At 40.0% G+C, this 20,469-nt stretch overlaps 1 pseudogene; it reads left to right on the top strand.

The window, feature by feature from the left end:
- LOC115972823 overlaps nt 1–15,205 on the top strand; it is a 32,520-nt pseudogene extending 17,315 nt beyond the window's left edge.
- Nucleotides 15,206–20,469: the final 5,264 nt, after the last annotated feature.

A 20,469-nucleotide genomic window follows, 5' to 3' on the forward strand; every position in this document is an offset into this window, starting at 1 on the left:
ATGCATTTAAAGATTGAGACCGATCCATCTCAAAAGGGAGTCAAGGATCACACAATTGGTAATGAAACCACTATAGGTGTACTCGCTCTGATACCAAATGAAAGTTCAAATATGTATATAAACACCCTTGAACATTTAGACCCCCAATTTACAAATTAACCAATTCAAGCATTATGTCAAACAACTAGTGTGCGGAAAATGAACATAAGCTATAATATAGAATTGGATAAACTATGTAAACCAAATTAAAATCACAACCCACAACAAATAATAAAAGGAAAAGATAAAAGGGAAGGAAGATGCAAACACAAAGACAACACGCGATGTGTTATCGAAGAGGAAACCAAAGCCCTTGGTGTAAAACCTCTCCGCCGCCCTCCAAGCGGTAAACAATCCACTAGAAAATGTAGTTAGGATACAAGGACAACAATAGACCCTCCAAGCCTAATCTACCCAGTGTGCCTAAGCCCTCCAAGCTTCTTGCTCCAATGAGGTTGCGCCGAGCCTTTTTCTTTTCTAACTTCCCAGATTCTGCTACTAGACCATAGCATCAACCAATGTAGATTGTTTCCTTCCTAACTGCTTCCCAGTAAACCAAACAACCCTCTCACAGTGATGAATATGGTGAGAACAAGGTTTTGGTAAAATGCCTCTCAAGGATTTAACAATGGAAAGGAAGAGAGTTGAGGAATTTGAAGAGACTCTAATGTATAGATTGTTGGTGAATCAATCTTGTTTTTCTTTAGGCTTTCTCTCTCAAAATTCTCTCTGGAAGCACTCATACATTTATGGGTTTAAGGGGTATTTATACTGGAGTGAGAAAGGAATGTTAAACGTCAGGTTTTAAAAAACAGGAGTGGCTCGCGGCTTGGCCTCGCGACTTGACTAAGTCGCGAGACCCAGTCACGAGATAACCGTATGCCCAGTTGTCCTGTTTTGTCTTGTAATGCTCCAGCTAGCATGACTATTCACCTTCTGGCACGCTTGACACGTGTGCTGCGTTTGGCAGCTTGAAGCCGCGAGCTACCCACGAGAGCCAGCCGCGAGTCTCTGTTTTCTTGCACACTCTTGAGCAATCAACAATCTGTCTCACTCATTACCCTTACATCAAACCCACCTAAATACAGGGTTACTAAATGCTGAAATACAAGAAAATTTGTCACAGAATAAAGCCAATAAAATGATTGATTAAATTCAACCTTACACTTATATTATCATTCTAACTTTCTAAGCATTACTATCATCTAAAACTCAAAATACATGAATAAAATTTTAGGCAAGTTAAAATTTAGTGGGAGTATTTTAGACATTACACAATGAAATATTTTAAGAATCATAAGCTTTCATTAGGGTTTAATTGAGAGAACGACAATATGACATATTGCTCTTTTCCAAAATATCAAGGGGAAAATTGCTTTATTTTAAAGTTTAAGGAGGAATTGTGAATTACCCAAGACATAAAGGATGAAAAATGTTTTAATCCTAAGTTTATGTTTTTGTGTGTGTGTGTGTGTGTGTGTGTGTGTGTGTGTGTGTGTGTGTGTGTGTGTGTGTATGTGGTTTTATGTAAAATGGTGCATAAAGAAAAAAAAATATAAAAAATCAACCTAAGAAACTGTAAATGAAATAGTCAATTTTGGCTCAACAAAAATTGACTAATAAAAATAATTTCTAGAAACATAAAGAATGGCTCAACATTTTCATAATGTTTTTATAACTTTGTTATATTTTACTTTGACTTGTAAAGAATTGACATCTGAGCAGTTGTGAAAATATTGTGATGACAACAAAATGTCTTAACATTTTTCACAAGAGAAATGCTATGTCCACAATATTTTCGTTAAAAATTATAAGTAGTAGGTTGTTACAAGTTATTATTGGTGGTCAAAAAAGTAATTTCATTGGTAAGTTTAAATTAAAATAACAATTTACAACTGAAGATTTGTTATGAAAATATTGTAAAAAATGTTGTGGATATAGTACCTTTTTTTCACAATACATTTATTTTTAGTTGTGGTAATAGTATAAAATACTAAGTGTTACGTTTACAATATTTCTACAATACTTTTACAACAAATCTTCAACTGTAAGTTATTAATGATTCTAATTTGAACCTACCACTAAAATTATTTTTCCCCACCAATAATAGTTAATAATAACCCCTTTTTTTTTTTTTGAGAATGAGTCAATAATAACTTGTTACTTAAAATTTATTGTGAGAATATTGTGGGTATAATATTTTTTTAATGTAAAACATTTTTCTTTCTCATCAAACTCACCTTTTTGGCTTATTACAAAAAACAAAAGTTGAATAAACCAAAAGTACTGTAGTAAGAGCCATTGGCTCTTTTTATATAGTTATTTTATATAGTTAGTAGATAGAAGTAGAAATTTGAGAGCATAGGGAATAGGTGTGGGGGAAAAAGGGTGGGGGTGAGCAAAAAAAAAAATCAGTCTATACCTATTCTATTGCCATTCCTATGTGGAAGGTCAAATATGCAAGCTAGGTTGGTATGCAAGGAGGGACCTAGCTGGGGGCCCGGGCCCCCTAGGTCCAATTTTTTTGTTTTTAGTTATTCTATATTTCATTTTTGTAGTTGAGCCTCCCTTCTCTCCAATATGTCTAGCTATTCTAACTCAAATAGCAACTATCCAATCCAAAAATTTTAAAAAAAAATAATAAAAAAAATATTCACAATGGTAATTGTATTTTAGCAAAAAAACAATTTTACTACCAAAGAACAAAAAAAATCATGTGTTATTGGAGAAGTTAAAGCTAAATTTTTTGCAACTACAGTAAACTAGTATAAATGAGAGTTGGCTGTAGCAAGTTGTTAAAAATAAAACACAATATTTTATTAAGATTATATCTCTTCATTCAATTAAAAAACTCAAATTCTTCCTCTTCCTTATTGTTTTAATGTGTTATTTATATTATTTTAAATGAAGTCATAAATAAAATAGAACATTTAATATTAGGTGTATTGTAAAGTGAGGTGGTAAAATTGATAAAGTAGCTATTTGAGGTACTAAAATAGCACCACAACAGTGAATGCTCTAACTTTAAAAAATAAAAATCCTAACCAGCCTAATATTAAAAAATCATTATTTTGTTTTTGTTTTTTTAAATGATTGCATCTTAATGTATTTAAAAATAACAATTTTATGTATTTATAAATTTTTAATACTATATGAATATCTATTTGGAGTTTTCTTTTTTATTTATACTCTACCTCTTGCTAGCTTAAAATCCTAGGTCCGTCCTTGTTGGTATATGATTTTTTTTTTTTTTTCATTATACACCAAGCATAATATATCTTCATTCTTCAATTAAAAAAAAAAAAACTTAATATGCCATGTCATAATTATGAAAAATTTATAAAAAAGTTGTTATGACTAGATAGAATTATTGTTGCATAAAATATCCATCATATCAAAAATCTTCCACAAGACAATTTGCTTAACTCTAAGGGCTTCATTATCCAGTGCAATTTCCTTGAGGGTATGGAACACATGTTAAGCAGTGAGCCTTTTCTGCCGAAGACCACATTTCTTCCTTGTGTCCGCGTATTCTTTTGTTCGTTTAAGATCTTATCTTTGTAGCTTTTTTGTATTGACCATAAAAGAAACCAAAAACATAAACATATGAAGTGCATTATCACTTTTCCAATCATTTTGGTTTCTTCCTCAAGACTTCGCAAGTCTTCCCTGCCCCACTTCTCTTACTTTTCTTGTTCTTTTTATTAATCTTTGTTTTCTCTACCACGGTTGCCCCTTTCTTTCTTTTATTTATATATAGGAAAAAGTTAATAAATATCCTAAAGGTCAATGTAAAAAAAAAAAAAAAAAAAAAAAGCATAAATGCACTTTTGATCCCTATATTTTGGGTCATTTTTCGATTTGGTCCCTAAATTGATTTTACTCTTAGGTCAGTCCCTGAAATCAGAATATCGATTCTATTTTGGTCCTTGCCGTCAACCTACTAATAGAAAAATCTGACGTGGCAAACGAAGTGCCTTGTTGTCACATTAAATGATGATGTGACTATTAAAATAATAATAAAATATTCTATTTGGCCTTTTTTAAATGCCACATCAGCATTTTAATTTTTTTTAAAAGCCACCTCAAAAATTTTAAAAAAATTTAAAGAAAAACCTTAAATTTAATTTAATTAAAAAATTTATTTATTTATTTTTTTTCCATAATGTTGTTCATGTTCTTCAACTTGTTCTTCATGTTCTTCAAAAACCAAACCCAGCAACCAAGAACTCAAACCCATCGGAAGAACAAAAACCTAGCAACCAAGAACTCAAACCCATCGGAAGAACAAAAACCTAGCAACCAAGAACTCAAATCACAAGAACACAAACCAAGAACTCACCCATCACAAGAACACGAACCCAACAACCAAGAACTCAAATCACAATAACACAAACCCAGCTACCAAGAACTCAAACCCATATCAGAAGAACACAAATGAAAAGAAGAAAAAATTAAATTAAATACTAACAGGAAATATTCTTCATGTTCTTCCCAAGTCCAAGAAGCAACCAAACCAATCTCTAGCAAACCCCAAATCCAAATCCAAATCCAACAACCAAATCCAATTTCCATCAAATCTAGAAAAATAACAAATAAATCCAAGAAACCAAACCAAAAATAAACTCGAGAAACAAACCCATAAACACAGTAACCAACCTAATCTCTAGCAACTCATAAACCCGTAAATTTTCTTGAGAAACAAACACACACAAAACCCATAAAATCAAACAACTCCACATTCTCTCCAAAAAACAAAACAAAAACAAACCCAGAACAAGAGGAACAAAGTTTTGCAATTGAAAAAGGAGAGATTGATAATGGAGGAAGCAAAGGGCAATTCATGGATTATACTCCACAACGCTGTGATCATCACTATGGATCCTCAAAGTCGAGTCTTTCGCAATGGTGGGATCGTCATCGAGCACGATTCAATCAAAGCCATTGGTCAGTAATCAAATATTCTTCATGATTTCTCTGCTCTCATTCACCAAATCATCGACCTTAACTCCCAAATCTTACTCCCAGGTACTTCCTTCTCTTTCTAGCTAAGCTAAAGTTGCTTTTACCCAACAAAAAAGGAGAGGAAAATCAGACCACCAACAAGCCTCCCACGTGAAAACCCTCAAGGGAAACTCCGCCGAACCAAGACCCAAGACCACATCAAGCTTGTGAGCTCCAGTCATGGAGTTACAATGGAGAGAGATTCCGTCCATAGACAGTGAAGAGAGAATATTTGAGATTAGAAAAAGAAATAGACTTAAAAAGATAAGATTAAAGAAATGAGAAGAAAAATAAAAAGAATTTTAAAAAGAGAGAATTTGACATTAGTAAATGCTAATGAGTTTAAAGAAATAAGAAGAAAAAGAAAAAGACTAAGATAATTGTAAGGACGCGTTTCGTGGCGGACCGTAACAGTGTCGGGTTCGCGCGAGAAAAGGCCCCTAACAATATCATTTGTAGAGCGTGGGTTTGGAAGGCTAGGCCTTGGTTGACAGGCGGTGGGCTTTTCGTGGTGTACATACAAGTTTCGGTTTTCCTTCACCCCTGGAGTCTTTCTCCTGGAGGTGGGTTGGGAGGCTCTGGTTTCTGGCCATTTTTCCCAACCCCCTCCTTAGGTTACTTCTTTTTCCTTTTATATTCGCCTGCGTTCATTGTCCTTCGTCCACGTATAGGGTCAATCTTTCCAAAATTGATACTTGTCCCATCAGTCCATATTCAAAGTCGTTGAGGGTGGTTGTAAAAGTCAAAAACTGCAGCTCTGTCAGGTTCAGAGCATTGAATGGCAGTAAGAGCAGCTTTCCCGGGATATTTTAGATCTTTTGTCCTGGTTTCGGTCCTATACCGTTTCTGCCCTCCTTTCAGGGGGGAACTTTGGGTCTGCCGAGGACTGAGCCGTCCTCGGCGATGTCCATAGGCTATTTGGTCGAGTTTGGGCCATAGCCCTCCTCGGCTTGGGCCTTCGGATTTTCCCCAGGTAGATGGGCCCGGCCCGTAAATCATTTGGGCCCCATAATAGCCCCTCAAAACCCGGCTGTCCAACCTCTTGGTTGGAAAGGGGGGTTTTGGTGATGCCAAACCTCTTCCTACGGCCCAATCAGTTTGGCCTTTTAATGATGCTGGCGGCTTCTCATCTGTCCAAGAAACGCGCCGGTCTATGAGGTAGCCTTTTGATTTCGCGCTTGATGCGCTCTTACCGCTTGGGTATCCCAAAACGTGCTTTTAATAATCATTATTCACGAGATTACTTTGATTCGACGGTTTATTTTGATGGGGTGGAGAAGTGGAACCGGCGTGTTTGGGTTCGCTGATTCCTTCGGAAATCTGAACCTATTAAATGCCCTTCTCTCCGCCCTCTGTATAAATAGGACAGGAGGAGGTTATTGTTTTTACCAAAAATCCCTTTTCATCCCCCTGTGACCCTGAAATACTTAGTCTCCCCTAGGATTCGGTTTACTCGCTGGTTTATACACCTAATCGTAAAATACTTTACCATAACAACAAGGGATGCAAAAGCCCCACCCCTCCCAAAAACGCCACGTTCCGATAAAACTTATCATGACTCGATCGGGACAAGGATGGCGAAGACTCAAAATCAACCTCATCCTTCTTTCAGTCAAAATCCGAAGCAGGGACTCGTCACGTCAAACTTTCGACGTGACTGAGTCGAGAACACCCAAGATCGTTACCATCCGGCTCCTCACGAGCGTACCTAATATGGCGCCGGCGTGTTAGGAGTCAGGGCTGAGACAGGGGCTAAGTGCTTCTGTTTCTCCCTCTTTTGCTCCTTGGTGCCCTCCTCCGCCTTCTTCTTATAGTCTTCCCAGCACCAGTTCCGCCCTGGTGCTGTTTCTTTTCTATCTTTTGTTCCTCCCTTTGTCTCTTCATTTCTCTCTCCTCTTCTCCTCCTTCTTTACTCATGTCCTCCATCTTCTTTATTCATTTTCTTTTTTTAAAGTGAGTCCCTCTCTCGGTATGAGCATCAATGAGGCAGAGATTGGAGAAACTTTGAAGACGAGATTAAAAGACGCTTGACAGTTTACTTTTCTGTACTACAGATGTAATGGTTGCTTAGGCAGTTTACATTTTGTATAGGCTCGTCTGAGCCCCTTTTTGTATGTTGTAATGATTTTTTTTTTTATATTAATAAAAATTGTTGTCTACCTTATTTCGCATGTTATGTCTCTATGTTTTCATAAATTTGCAAGCACTGCTCGGCACAATAATATAGCATCTAAACCAATGACGACTAAGACCAAAATATTTGATAATAGAATGATGTCGCCATAGCTTTAATAGGAATGCCTGGCACAATAAGGCCGACCCGTAAAAAATAGTACTCACCCGGAACTAGCCGAGGAAAGAACCGAAGCTTGATGCCGTGTGAGAAATAGCCGTCCGAGGACATATCCCCTGCCAAATGAATAGCCCTCTTATACGACTAAATGCTGGGGCGTTCCACCCCCTTCCTTACACCTTTATTGGCCTTAACATTTTATGGCGTTTAAGCCGTGGATGAAGTGACCTGACATTTTTACCAAGTAACCTTTCTTATGAGAGTCAAACCTTTTCTTATCCAAGTATTTGGTTTTCCCATAGGCTTGAGTCCGAGGACCATGCAAGGCCTTGGTTCTGTCCAATAACTTGTAATTTTTGTAATTTTTCGTGCTTGGCTTCCCCATAGGCTTGAGTCCGAGGACCATACAAGGCCTTGGTTCTGCCCAAAAACTTGTAATTTTTGTAATTTTTCGTGCTTGGCTTCCCCATAGGCTTGAGTCCGAGGACCATACAAGGCCTTGGTTCTGCCCAAAAACTTGTAATTTTTTATAATTTTTCGTACTTGGTTTCCCCATAGGCTTGAGTCCGAGGACCATACAAGGCCTTTGTTCTGTCCTCGGGCCCATATGCCGAACGGGCCTGGGCCGCAAATTTGCTGGGCCCACAAATTAAGAGGTGTTTCCATAACTTTTAATCATGCGGTACCTTTTGGCGTCCCAGTGTTCGAGGTGCACCTTCTCGAGACTCCTTTAACCTCAGGGTTGCAGACGACGTTGGGAGTTGAGCCAGAGACGTTTTGTCTGTAGCGTTCCTTGGGACGCTGCGCGAATTAAATGCCACCACCTTATCTTTTAACATAAATAGGAGAGAAAGTTGCTCTATCCACACACAACTCTTTCAGATTCCTCCCCTAGTTCATCATGCTTGAGGCAGGGCTTGGGAAAAAGGAGCTCCCTCCGCCACAAAGGCGCCATGTCTCTCCGAGACTCAGAGTAGGGAGGTACGGGCCAAGGAGGTGCAAGTTCATGGGAGCATTCCATTTCGTCATAGGGGAGAGGGTCTTTTTCCCTCTTCTAGTCAAAATCCGAAGCAGGTTCTGGTCATGCCCGATTTTTGGTATGTCAGAAAAAGGGATTTCCACCATCAGCACTGTCTACTTTGTGGCAGGCAGATTTTTGCAGGGGCTTCCCAACTTCCGGCTCCCTGCACCTTTTCTGTAGATGGTGTTAGCCTGAGGTCAGGTTCTTTTGCTGCCTGAGTTACGGGCGTGCAAAGGCATGGAGGAATGGTTACTTTAGACAATAACTCGGCGCAGTAGCCAACCTCTCCTCTGAGCTGTCCCCACGGCCTTCTCTCCACTCGCTTGTATTTTCCTTTACTTATGCAGTCAGCTTTAGTGTAAGCTTGTTTCAGCTTTTCATTGTACACTGTACTGTTCCTTTGTCTTAATAAAATATGTGTCTACTTCTCCATACATATCTTTCTTCTCCATAACATCTACTTTATGCATGAACATTAAATGCAAGCCTACCCTTAAGGATATTCCAGGCAGAAAAAATGCTTTAACACAGGTTCCTACTAATTTAAACTCACAAATATTATCAAGTACAGCAATGGTAATTTCCAATAAGTTAAACTCTTGGAACTAACCGGGATAAGCGCTGAGTACTACGTGATGCATGCTAGACCAATGTCCGAGAACGATAACCTCTAAATAATTCGTCTGAAAGGGTAATTAGGTAGCGAGGGACTTTGGTTGTGCTTTTTGGGGTAATATGTTGCACCGTATCGCACCAACCCCTTTGATACTGGGGGTCCGAGGGTAGGCCGAGGAATCCGCGCAATCAAGGTATTAACCCATCTGCTAACGCGGAGTTCTCTTCGGAGGGATTTCGAGGTTTACAGGCCATAGTTTTTTCTTTAAATAGTTGATTCCTCATCCAAGTAGTTGGTTTCCCCTGAGGCTTGGGTCCGAGGACCATACAATGCCTTGGTTCTGTCCAAAACCTAGTTTTCCTTACATCCAGGTAGTTGGTTTCCCCTGAGGCTTGGGTCCGAAGACCATACAATGCCTTGGTTCTGTCCAAAACCTAGTTTTCCTTACATCCAGGTAGTTGGTTTCCCCTGAGGCTTGGGTCCGAGGACCATACAATGCCTTGGTTCTGTCCAAAACCTAGTTTTCATTACATCCAGGTAGTTGGTTTCCCCTGAGGCTTGGGTCCGAGGACCATACAATGCCTTGGTTCTGTCCAAAACCTAGTTTTCCACATCCAGGTAGTTGGTTTCCCCTGAGGCTTGGGTCCGAGAACCATACAATGCCTTGGTTCTGTCCAAAACCTAGTTTTCCACATCCAGGTAGTTGGTTTCCCCTGAGGCTTGGGTCTGAGGACCATGCAATGCCTTGGTTCTGTCCAAAACCTAGTTTTCATTACATCCAGGTAGTTGGTTTCCCCTGAGGCTTGGGTCCGAGGACCATACAATGCCTTGGTTCTGTCCAAAACCTAGTTTTCCACATCCAGGTAGTTGGTTTCCCCTGAGGCTTGGGTCCGAGGACCATACAATGCCTTGGTTCTGTCCAAAACCTAGTTTTCCACATCCAGGTAGTTGGTTTCCCCTGAGGCTTGGGTCTGAGGACCATGCAATGCCTTGGTTCTGTCCAAAACCTAGTTTTCATTACATCCAGGTAGTTGGTTTCCCCTGAGGCTTGGGTCCGAGGACCATACAATGCCTTGGTTCTGTCCAAAACCTAGTTTTCCACATCCAGGTAGTTGGTTTCCCCTGAGGCTTGGGTCTGAGGACCATGCAATGCCTTGGTTCTGTCCAAAACCTAGTTTTCTCTTTGTGCGGGATCTTGGCCTTAGGGGAGTTAGCTCCTCAGCCAAGCCCCTAGAGTTTATCCATACAGTTAACATTACAAAGTGCCTAGTTTGCTCTTTATGGGGGACCTTGGCCTTAAGGGAGTTAGCTTCTCAACCAAGCCCCTAATCAAGAAACGTAGTTCCTAACGGAACTTTATACTAGAATTTTATAACTAACGGTTAGATATAACGAAGAAACTCTACCGACCCACTTCCTATACCAACACACAAGCCTTTCCCACAGACGGCGCCAATTGTAAGGACGCGTTTCGTGGCGGACCGTAACAGTGTCGGGTTCGCGCGAGAAAAGGCCCCTAACAATATCATTTGTAGAGCGTGGGTTTGGAAGGCTAGGCCTTGGTTGACAGGCGGTGGGCTTTTCGTGGTGTACATACAAGTTTCGGTTTTCCTTCACCCCTGGAGTCTTTCTTCTGGAGGTGGGTTGGGAGGCTCTGGTTTCTGGCCATTTTTCCCAACCCCCTCCTTAGGTTACTTCTTTTTCCTTTTATATTCGCCTGCGTTCATTGTCCTTCGTCCACGTATAGGGTCAATCTTTCCAAAATTGATACTTGTCCCATCAGTCCATATTCAAAATCGTTGGGGGTGGTTGTAAAAGTCAAAAACTGCAGCTCTGTCAGGTTCAGAGCATTGAATGGCAGTAAGAGCAGCTTTCCCGGGATATTTTAGATCTTTTGTCCTGGTTTCGGTCCTATACCGTTTCTGCCCTCCTTTCAGGGGGGAACTTTGGGTCTGCCGAGGACTGAGCCGTCCTCGGCGATGTCCATAGGCTATTTGGTCGAGTTTGGGCCATAGCCCTCCTCGGCTTGGGCCTTCGGATTTTCCCCAGGTAGATGGGCCCGGCCCGTAAATCATTTGGGCCCCACAATAATGATTTTCATTTTTTTTTAAGAAATGATTTTACTTTAAATTAGATTAATTATTTTTTGTTTAAATTTTTTGAGCTGACATTTTTTTTTTTTAATTTAAATGTTATGTGGCATTTAGAAAATGCTAATTATATTTTCTTATTATTATTTTATTAGCCACATCAGCAAACAGTGTATTCCGTCTGCCACATATATATTTTCTGTTAGTGGGTTAACGACAGGGACCAAAATAGAATTGATTTTCTGATTTCATAAACTGACCTAGGAGCAAAATCAGTTTAAGGATCAAATCGAGAAATGGCTTAAAATGTAAGGATCAAAAGTGCATTTACGCATATAAAAAATTTATAAAAAATTTTTATAAGCAAAAAATAAAAAATAAAAACTAATTCTTTTTAATAATTTTTATATTTTCCATGAAAGTGGTATAAATTTTTTTCTAAAATAGTTTATACACAAATGGCCTAGGGGCATTTATCAACCACGAATCTTTGCACCACAGTCCTACCATGTTTAACTTTCACAACTCTTTACCTCATCTTCTTGCTGCTCCACTTGTCCAACACATTGGCCACTAACTCTCCGTCTCCTTACAAACCAGTCGATAATATTATCCTTAACTGTGGCTCCTCTGACAATTCGACTGCATTAGATGCAGGGACGAACCCAGGATTTCAAGCTGGGGGGGGCCGGAGATAAACGAAAAAAAAAAAAATTCAAATGCACATCCATATAGTCACTGGCGGAGCCAAGAAATTTTCTTAGGAGGAGCAAGTTAGTTATGCCTACATTATGTTAATAGGTTAAGCCTATGTTGGCTCAAAATGCAAAACACTCAAGTTAATTTGGCCCAAATTGTGGCCAAAATTAAATTACTTTATTTCATAAACTAACTTTAAGTAAACTTGTGCCTACATTTTTTTCATTGTACTAAATTTTTTGTACTTAGGTTAATAAGTTTGAACTTACCTTTTTACATTTTAGAGCTTTTCTAAGGAGTTACATCTAATGTTTCAGCATTTAGGATAAAAAATTGATTAATAGGTATGAAATTTTGAAGATTTATACAATAATTTTTGTTAAAAAAAGTGTGAACAATGAAGTGCAAATTACTATTTAAGTGCAATTAGATCAAATCAAACAATTAAACAATTATTTGTCCTACTATTATCATATATAAATAGATAATCTAATATTCTAATATAAACCACATTATTATATATTATATATTATATTATTATTATTATTATTAATTGTAGTGTACTGTGTAAAGAACATTAAATCACCGAAACAAAAGTAATATACCTTATTATAAATAAAAAAATAAAGAAAGACAAAAGTATTATATGTGAAATGCTGTACAGCTGTACAACACTTCATTACTCAGTCTAGAAGCTTTCTAGTCGGTCAAAGTGAACTGCTTCAACGGTTTTGGAGTCTTGCTGTGCTGGGTTTTCTTTTCTTTTCTTTTTTACATTTTATTTTTTTAAGGTTTTCATGGCTTTTGAAAACTACTGGGCTGGCCGACTGGGGGGGCCCGGGCTAAAAACCAAGGGGGGCCCAAGCTAAAAACCAAGGGGCCCAAGCCTTTTTTTTGAAAATTTTACCTACTAATTTTTTTTTTTTTTGGACCAGGGGGGGCCCGGGCCCCCTTTGGCCCCTTCCTGGGTCCGTCCCTGATTAGATGGTCGGACCTGGACTGGAGATGACAATTCAAAATTCTTCCCTCAAGAACTATCACAAAACCAGGCCTCTCTAGCCACAAACTCACTTAAGCAATCCTCATCTGCTTCGCAAGTACCCTATACCACTGCCCGCTTGTCTGTCTCCCCATTCACTCACATATTCCCACTCACTACCGGCCAAAAATTCGTTTCGACTATACTTCTACCCAGCTACGTACAGCAATTTTGACCGCTCTAATGCCCTCTTCTCTGTCAAAGCTGGAACTTTTACCCTTCTTCGAGACTTCAATGCTTCACTTACAGCAGATGCCGATGGTGATCCAGATGATACAATATTTAGAGAGTTCTGTATTGACATCGTGGAAGATTTGAGGCTGAACATAACCTTCACTCCAAGGGATTCTAATTCATTTGCTTTTATCAACGGAATTGAAATTTTGTCCATGCCTTCCTATCTCTATTACACTCCGTCTGATGATAAGAGGTTCCCTTTAATCGGCGAGGAGTACATGTTCGGCATTGATAACGGAACTGCTCTGGAGACGGTATACAGAATATATGTTGGAGGGAACTACATCTCACCCACTGAAGACAATGGAATGTTCCGGAGCTGGAGTCAGGACGAAAAGTACTTGACAGAAGATTTAACTTCTGTTCTACCTGTTAACACAACTATTGAACTGCTATTTACCAAAATACCAGCCTACACTGCACCAGAAAATGTATACTAGACTGCCCGGACTATGGGGATGTACGAAGCAATCAATAAGATTTACAATCTCACTTGGGAATTTCCAGTAGATTCTGAGTTTGAATATCTTGTTAGGCTGCATTGCTGCGAGTTTCAACCAGAAATTACTTTTACTCACAACCGAGTGTTTCTTATTTTCATAGCAAATCAAACTGCAGAGACTGCAGCCAATGTGTGGAAATGGGCAGGAGGTAGCAAAGGTGTTCCCATATACAGAGACTACGCTGTGTCAATATTTGGCAAAGAAAACCAGAAGAAAATGAACCTTTCTATCGCCCTACAAGCGAACCCCAATGACTATGTCACTTATTTCAATGATGCAATCTTGAACGGTATTGAAATCTTCAAAGTAAGCGACGTCAGTGGCAATCTTGCTGGACCCAACCCCGAACCAGTTCCATTGACCCCTCTAAAGTCTGTGCAACTGATACAGTCAATAGAGTCGAAGAAGAATAATAGAACAATAGTAATTGCCGTTGGTGGTGGAGTTTCTGGCTTTACTATACTCCTGATTCTCGTAGTCTTGATTTTCCGACTAGCCGAAAGAGTCAAGGATTCCGACAACTCAACAAAGGCAAGCAGGTCAACTCTACCTTGTAGTTTGTGTCGCTACTTCTCACTCGCTGATATTATAGCAGCTATAATTTTGACAAAGTACTCATTATTGGTGCTGGAGGGTTCGGTGACGTGTACAAAGGATACATTAATGGTAGTGCGGCTACCCCAGTTGCGATCAAACGATTAAAATCCGGTTCTCAACAAGGAGCTCAGGAGTTCAAAACAGAGATTGCGATGTTGTCTCAACTCCGCCACCACCATCTTGTTTCTTTGATTGGATATTGTGAGGATGGAAACGAGATGATACTCGTGTATGATTACATGGCTTATGGGACCCTTCGTGACCATCTCTATAACACACAAGTATCACACACAAGTGTCAGCCACTTTCTTGGAAGCAACGACTCCAAATCTGTATTGGTGCAGCACATGGGTTGAACTACCTTCATACAGGTGCGACACATACAATCATTCATCGTGATATGAAGAGTGCAAATATCTTATTAGATGAGCAATGGTTGGCCAAGGTCTCTGATTTCGGGTTGTCAAAATTTGGTCCCATTTTGTCCAAGTCTCATGTTAGTACAGTGGTTAAGGGTACATTTGGATATTTGGACCCGGAATATTATCGCTATCAACGACTTACTGAGAAGTCTGATGTGTACTCCTATGGTGTGGTGTTGTGTGAACTGTTGTGTAGAATGCCACCAATCATACGTACCGATGAGGATGAGCCAATGGGTCGAGTAGTATGGGTCCTGCAGTGCTATCGCAATGGAAAGCTTGATCAAATTGTTGATCCATCTTTGAAGGGGAAAATTGAACCAGAATGTTTGAAGAAATTTGGCGAGATTGTAGAGAATTGTTTGCTTGACAATGGAACCAAACGACCATCAATGAATGATGTGGTTGGGGGGCTTGAGTTGGCATTGGAGTTGCAAGAGAGTGCAGAAAAAGATGTCAAGCTTGATTTGGCAGAAGAAATTGACATGAATGATGATGATGCCATGCTTTGATCCCTATGTCAGATGTCAATGAAAGTGATGACATGATTTTTAGTAGCAGTGGAAAACTATCAAGTACTAATAGCTATAGTCAAGTGACCGTAGTAAGCCAAGGAAGTTTTGCTAGTAAGGATTCAAATGGATTGATGTCCCCCAGGGTAGTTTTGTCTGAGATTATGGATCCTAAAGGTCGACAAACAAAGGAAAAAAAAAGTTGCTAGTTGAATTTTTAATATGGCTGATCGTAAATGCCAAAGTCCTTAATTTCCTCCTTGAATTAGGAAACTCTGAATCTGTGGAACATTCCCTAATTTGCTATTGAGCCTTAGTCTTTTAAGTTCAAATGATAAGCACTCTGAACAAAATACTCACCCGATTTTTTGTGGCAATCCAAATATGACACATGCTCCACCTTTTTGTGGCAATGCCTCCACGGGGATTCCATGGGTTTTGCATCATCCGGTGAAGTGATCTGCAAATAAGTTTTTCCCGATCTTTTGTAATGTTTTGTTGCTATTTATGTTTTGGGTGTAGTGGAAGATTGTTCTGTTTTGGTGGTGTTGTAATAGTTTTTGTTTAGTCAAGTGTTGTCTTCAAGGTCTTGCTATTCTGGTTTAGTTTGTTTGAACGCCGTTTTTCTGTGTCTGTACATTTCTTTTCATTAATAAAATTCCCCTGTTATGTGAAAATATATATATATATATCTGGAACATCAAACTGTGATAATGGAATCTGCAATATTTTAGCAACATAATCAGGCATAAAAGCAATAAAAGCTCCAAATTCCACCAATGGGTATCCCTATCAATTAGATCGCAGCCACCTTCATATCTAGATTAATCATTTAACAGGCAAAATAATCTTGTGACAACTGATAAGAAGCACATTGGAACCAAGGATCTTGAATTCTTGATAGTCTCGAACATATTCTCCATTTCCAAATTTTCAGCACAGACTCTGCTTTAACAATTAACTTCCTTCCTCACCTGCCAGAACACTATGCCAAGTATAAGATGGAGAATGACCCAATGTAGCATGCATAAACAGAGCATTTACGATAATACTTCGCCTTCCAAATTCTTTCCAAAATCAAGTCAGGAACATTTTACTCTCCAACGCTTTTAAAAAAAATACAAAAAATATAAAAAGGTGGCTCTTTTCTTTTAGAAGGTAACACTATCCGACCTTACTTAGCCAAAATAGTCAAGTTAAAAGATTTAAGTTCTTTGTAAACCCGATCCACCCTTATTTTTCGAGATACACAGCTTATTCCACTTTGTCCCCATTAGTATGAATTCACCATCTTTGCAATCTCGTGACATAAATTCTGTGGCAATTTAAAAGAGCTTATCACATAGGATGGGATTGCTTGAATCACATAGTGAAAGATTCTAATTTAATTAGTGTAAATTTTTTTTTTTTTTTTTGACAAGTTAATAAAAACAAATCGGTAAGTGTAATAATGATAAATTGCTCTTTTAAGTTTTTAACTAAACTCTCCACTTTAAAAAGTTGTTAACTAAAAAAACAAAAACCTTACTCTTTCTTTTTTTCTATGTTTTTTTAAAAAAAAAAAAAAAAATGTAACCAAAAGATAAGCTTATTTCATAATTTGTATTGATGATTTTTTTTTAATAGTGATAATTGTTTAAGTTTATTTGACAAAAGTTGTATTATTTTAAATTTTGAATTTGATAGTAGAAAAAGTAGATGAGTGGGATAAGGGTTGTTAATGGGCCGGTCCCCCATTTTTACTTAGCCCATGGGCACAACGGGTTAGGCATAGCAGGTTGTTAACTAGCTAGTTAAAGGGTTGAGTCAGGCTAGGCCAAAAGAGAAAACCCCAACCCATGATATTGCTTGTGGGAAATGCTTATTTTGTCTTTAGCAGGCAGGGGTACCGGGTTGGGCCTAATGGACTACTGTACGGCACAAGGGTCCCCAGGCCCACTTGGGCCATGAACTTCAACCCTATAGTGTGGCCCATGGTTCTAACCCCTTTGTTCAAGGTTGGGCCCTAGACTTGCTGAGGCCATGGGCTCGGGATCCATGCCACTATCCTTGACCCAAGGCCCATTGGGCATGCAATCTTGAACTGTACACCTCATGGTTCATAGCCAGAGACCTGCCCGGCCAACACTTCTTAGTCGGGAACATGATTGCTTGGGGATACTATATCTTAGCTGCCTGGTATTGCCCTGGAGAATATCGCTGTTAAACGTCCCTCTTAAGGTGGGAACCAGTTCCAAAGCCACTATTCCCATTTCCAACTAAACATCCATTTAAAAGTAATGGAATTGGACCTCCATGCCCACTAATAACCTAGAGTAATCATAACCTCTCAACTAATCTCGAGCAATAAATAGGAGATGAGCATGAAGAATGAGGGGTCTATGGAAGGAGGAGGAAAAGAAAGGGGGGAGCAAATAGAAAGAGAGAGAACATTAGGAGAGCAGTAAGAGAGAAAGGAGAGAAATTCATAAGGTAAGGTTGTATTGTTGGGTCTCTGTGCTAGGAACTATCCAAGGTAGGAAATCTAAAACCCACATCACAAATAAATTGTGAGCCCAAGTGAGGACTGATCCATCAACCTCATTTTTGGCGCGCACAATTGGCCCCATCTGTGGGAATCTCCTACAAAGCTGTGGTTCAATCGAGGCTCTCGCTCGGGAAATGTCTAAAAGACGTTCAAGGAGTTATGCTGAAAGTGGCTCTAGGGGGTCTTCTCAGGGATCTACCTGGCAAGAGAGTAGGCACAAAAGGCATGAAGATAGGGATCGTGAACGAGAGGAAAAATGATCCAGCCTCGGAGAAGGGTCGTATTAAATAAATTGAACAATGTCAGGAGCTTCAGGGCACAGATAATTTGACAAGAGAGATGAGGAACTTGAGCGGTTGCACAGGCTAGTGAGAGATTTGGAGTTGGAAGCAAGAGGTAGGTGCCGGAGAAGAGATTGAGATGACCGAGAAGAAGGGTCTACTAGTGAGGGAGGTCGCTACAGGTCTGGTCCAATCAGTCTGGTTCCCATCGACATGGGGATCATTCACGTTCACGAAAGTATACAGACCAAGACTTAAATTCCCTATAAGAGCAACAGCCCTAGAATGCCACCATGGATGCTATAAGCCGTGCATTATGCAAAGCTACTTGGTCGCCATTTTCAGACAACATTGAACGGGCCCCAATGCTAAGCAAATTTATGCGCCCGTCGTTCAACTCTTACAATGGGAAAACAAACCTAGTAGAGCACGTCAGCCATTATATCCAAATGATGTCTTTGCATACTCACAATGACGTGCTAATGTATAAGGCATTTCCCTCAAGCCTTAGACCCACTACTTTGAGATGGTTTAATGGATTATAGAAGGGCTCCATTCTAAGTTTCGCCTAGTTAATCCAAGAATTCAGTGTCCCGTTTGTAACCTGTAGCCAGGCCCCGCAACTAGTAGATACATTACTATCCATGAAAATGAGGGTAGGGGAGACCCTTTGCAGCTATGCCAGTTGATATTGGGAACTCTACAATGAGATCGGTGGGGGAAACGAGAAGATTATGGTAAGCACCTTTAGAATGGGACTACCTGAGGACTCCAAACTGCATGAATCACTGATGAGAAAGCCTCCCAAGGATATGAGGCAGCTTATGAGGCACATGGAGAAGTACAAATGCTTAGAGGATGACCAGCTGCAAAACAAAGGTAAAGCCCTGGTAATGAGCCGTCCTTGACTGGGTGGCTTTTAGTCAAAGCCCCAAAGGGACTTAAGGATTCAAGAACTAGAAGCACAAATGGGGGAAGTAAATGTAATATTCAAGCAACTGGTGCACAGGATCGTAGACCAAATCAAGAACGAGACATACTTCTGGTGGCCGAACAAGATGGGGGGTGACCCGTCTAGGAGGAACCAGAACTTGTACTGTACTTACCACAGAGATAAGGGGCATACCACCGAGCTGTGTTGGGTATTGAAAGATCATCTAGGGCAGTTAGTGAAAGTGTGGTATTTGAAGGAGTTTGTGGTGGATTCAGGGAACCGAGGTACCAAGGAATGTGCACAGTAAAGGGGGAATCCTTTCCTACCTCCATTAAGAGTGATCGAGGTCATCCACGCTACCCCAACAGGAACTGCTATGACTAGGAGGAAAGGGGTGTTGGCTGTAGTGCTAGTAGAAGATTGCTTGAGCAAGCAACGTTCGAGAAGAAGATGAAGTTCACACGAAAGCCTATTGCTTTCAACGACGATGACTTAGAGGGAACAATTCAGCAGCACGATGATGTGTTAGTGGTAACAGCCCAAATAAATGGTTTCATAGGGAAGAAGGTGATGGTAGACCAAGGGAGTGGGGTCGATGTGATATATCCGGACCTATTCAAAGGGTTTGGATTGAAGAACAAAGACCTCTCAAAGTACGATACGCCCCTGATTGGGTTTGATGGCCAGGTGGTGATTCCCAAGGGGCAAATTTCCCTTCCCTTAAACATGGAAGGAAAGGAAATAACAGTAGTATTTATTGTGGTTGCCTTGTTTTCTCCTTATATAGCGATTCTAAGAAGGCCATGGATCCATGCGATGGGGGCAGTCCCATCCACCCTGCACGTGAAGGCTAAGTTCCGCACTGAGCAGGGCATTGTTGTAGTAAAGGGAAACCAGTAAATGGCTAGATAATGTTTAGTGGCCGTGGTTGATTGGAAGCACAAGCAGGCCAAATAGAAGGAAACATCCGAGAATATCCCTTTATAGCAATTATAAGAGCCCCAAAAGGGAATGAGGACTAGTTGTCTCGAGAAATTTATCAAAATAAGAATGCTACCGGATGTTGATAGGTATTTTCAAGTAGGGGCAAGTATAAGGGATGAGGACAAGGCGGAAATATTGTTATTCCTTATGCAGAATGTAGATGTGTTTGCTTAGAGCCCGTATGAGGTGCCCAGGGTGGATCCTGAATTCATAGTTTATAAGCTTAATGTAGATCCATCATTTCCCCCCAAGAAGCAGAAGCCGAGGAGGTTGGCTAAAGAACACGTTGAGGCAGTTAGGCAGGAGGTCAGGAAGTCAAAGGAGGCTGGGGCAATAAGGGAGATCTTCTTTCCGGAATGGTTGGCGAATACCATGGTGGTGAAGAAGAAGAATGGAAAATGGAGAGTTTGCGTAGATTTCAAGGACTTGAACTAAGCATGCCTAAAGGACCTGTTTCCTGTGTCGAAGATCGATCAATTGGTGGATGCCACATATGGGCACCCGATGATGAGTTTTTTGGATGCCTTTCAAGGTTATCACCAGATTACCCTGGCCATTGAGGATCAGGAAAAGACAACATTTATCTCCCTTGATGCCAACTACCATTATACCGTAATGCCCTTTAGGTTAAAGAATGCCGGGGCCACCTACCAACGGATGATGACAAGAAT

Source organism: Quercus lobata, unplaced genomic scaffold, assembly GCF_001633185.2.
Source record: "Quercus lobata isolate SW786 unplaced genomic scaffold, ValleyOak3.0 Primary Assembly Scq3eQI_53, whole genome shotgun sequence".
Lineage (NCBI taxonomy): Eukaryota > Viridiplantae > Streptophyta > Magnoliopsida > Fagales > Fagaceae > Quercus > Quercus lobata.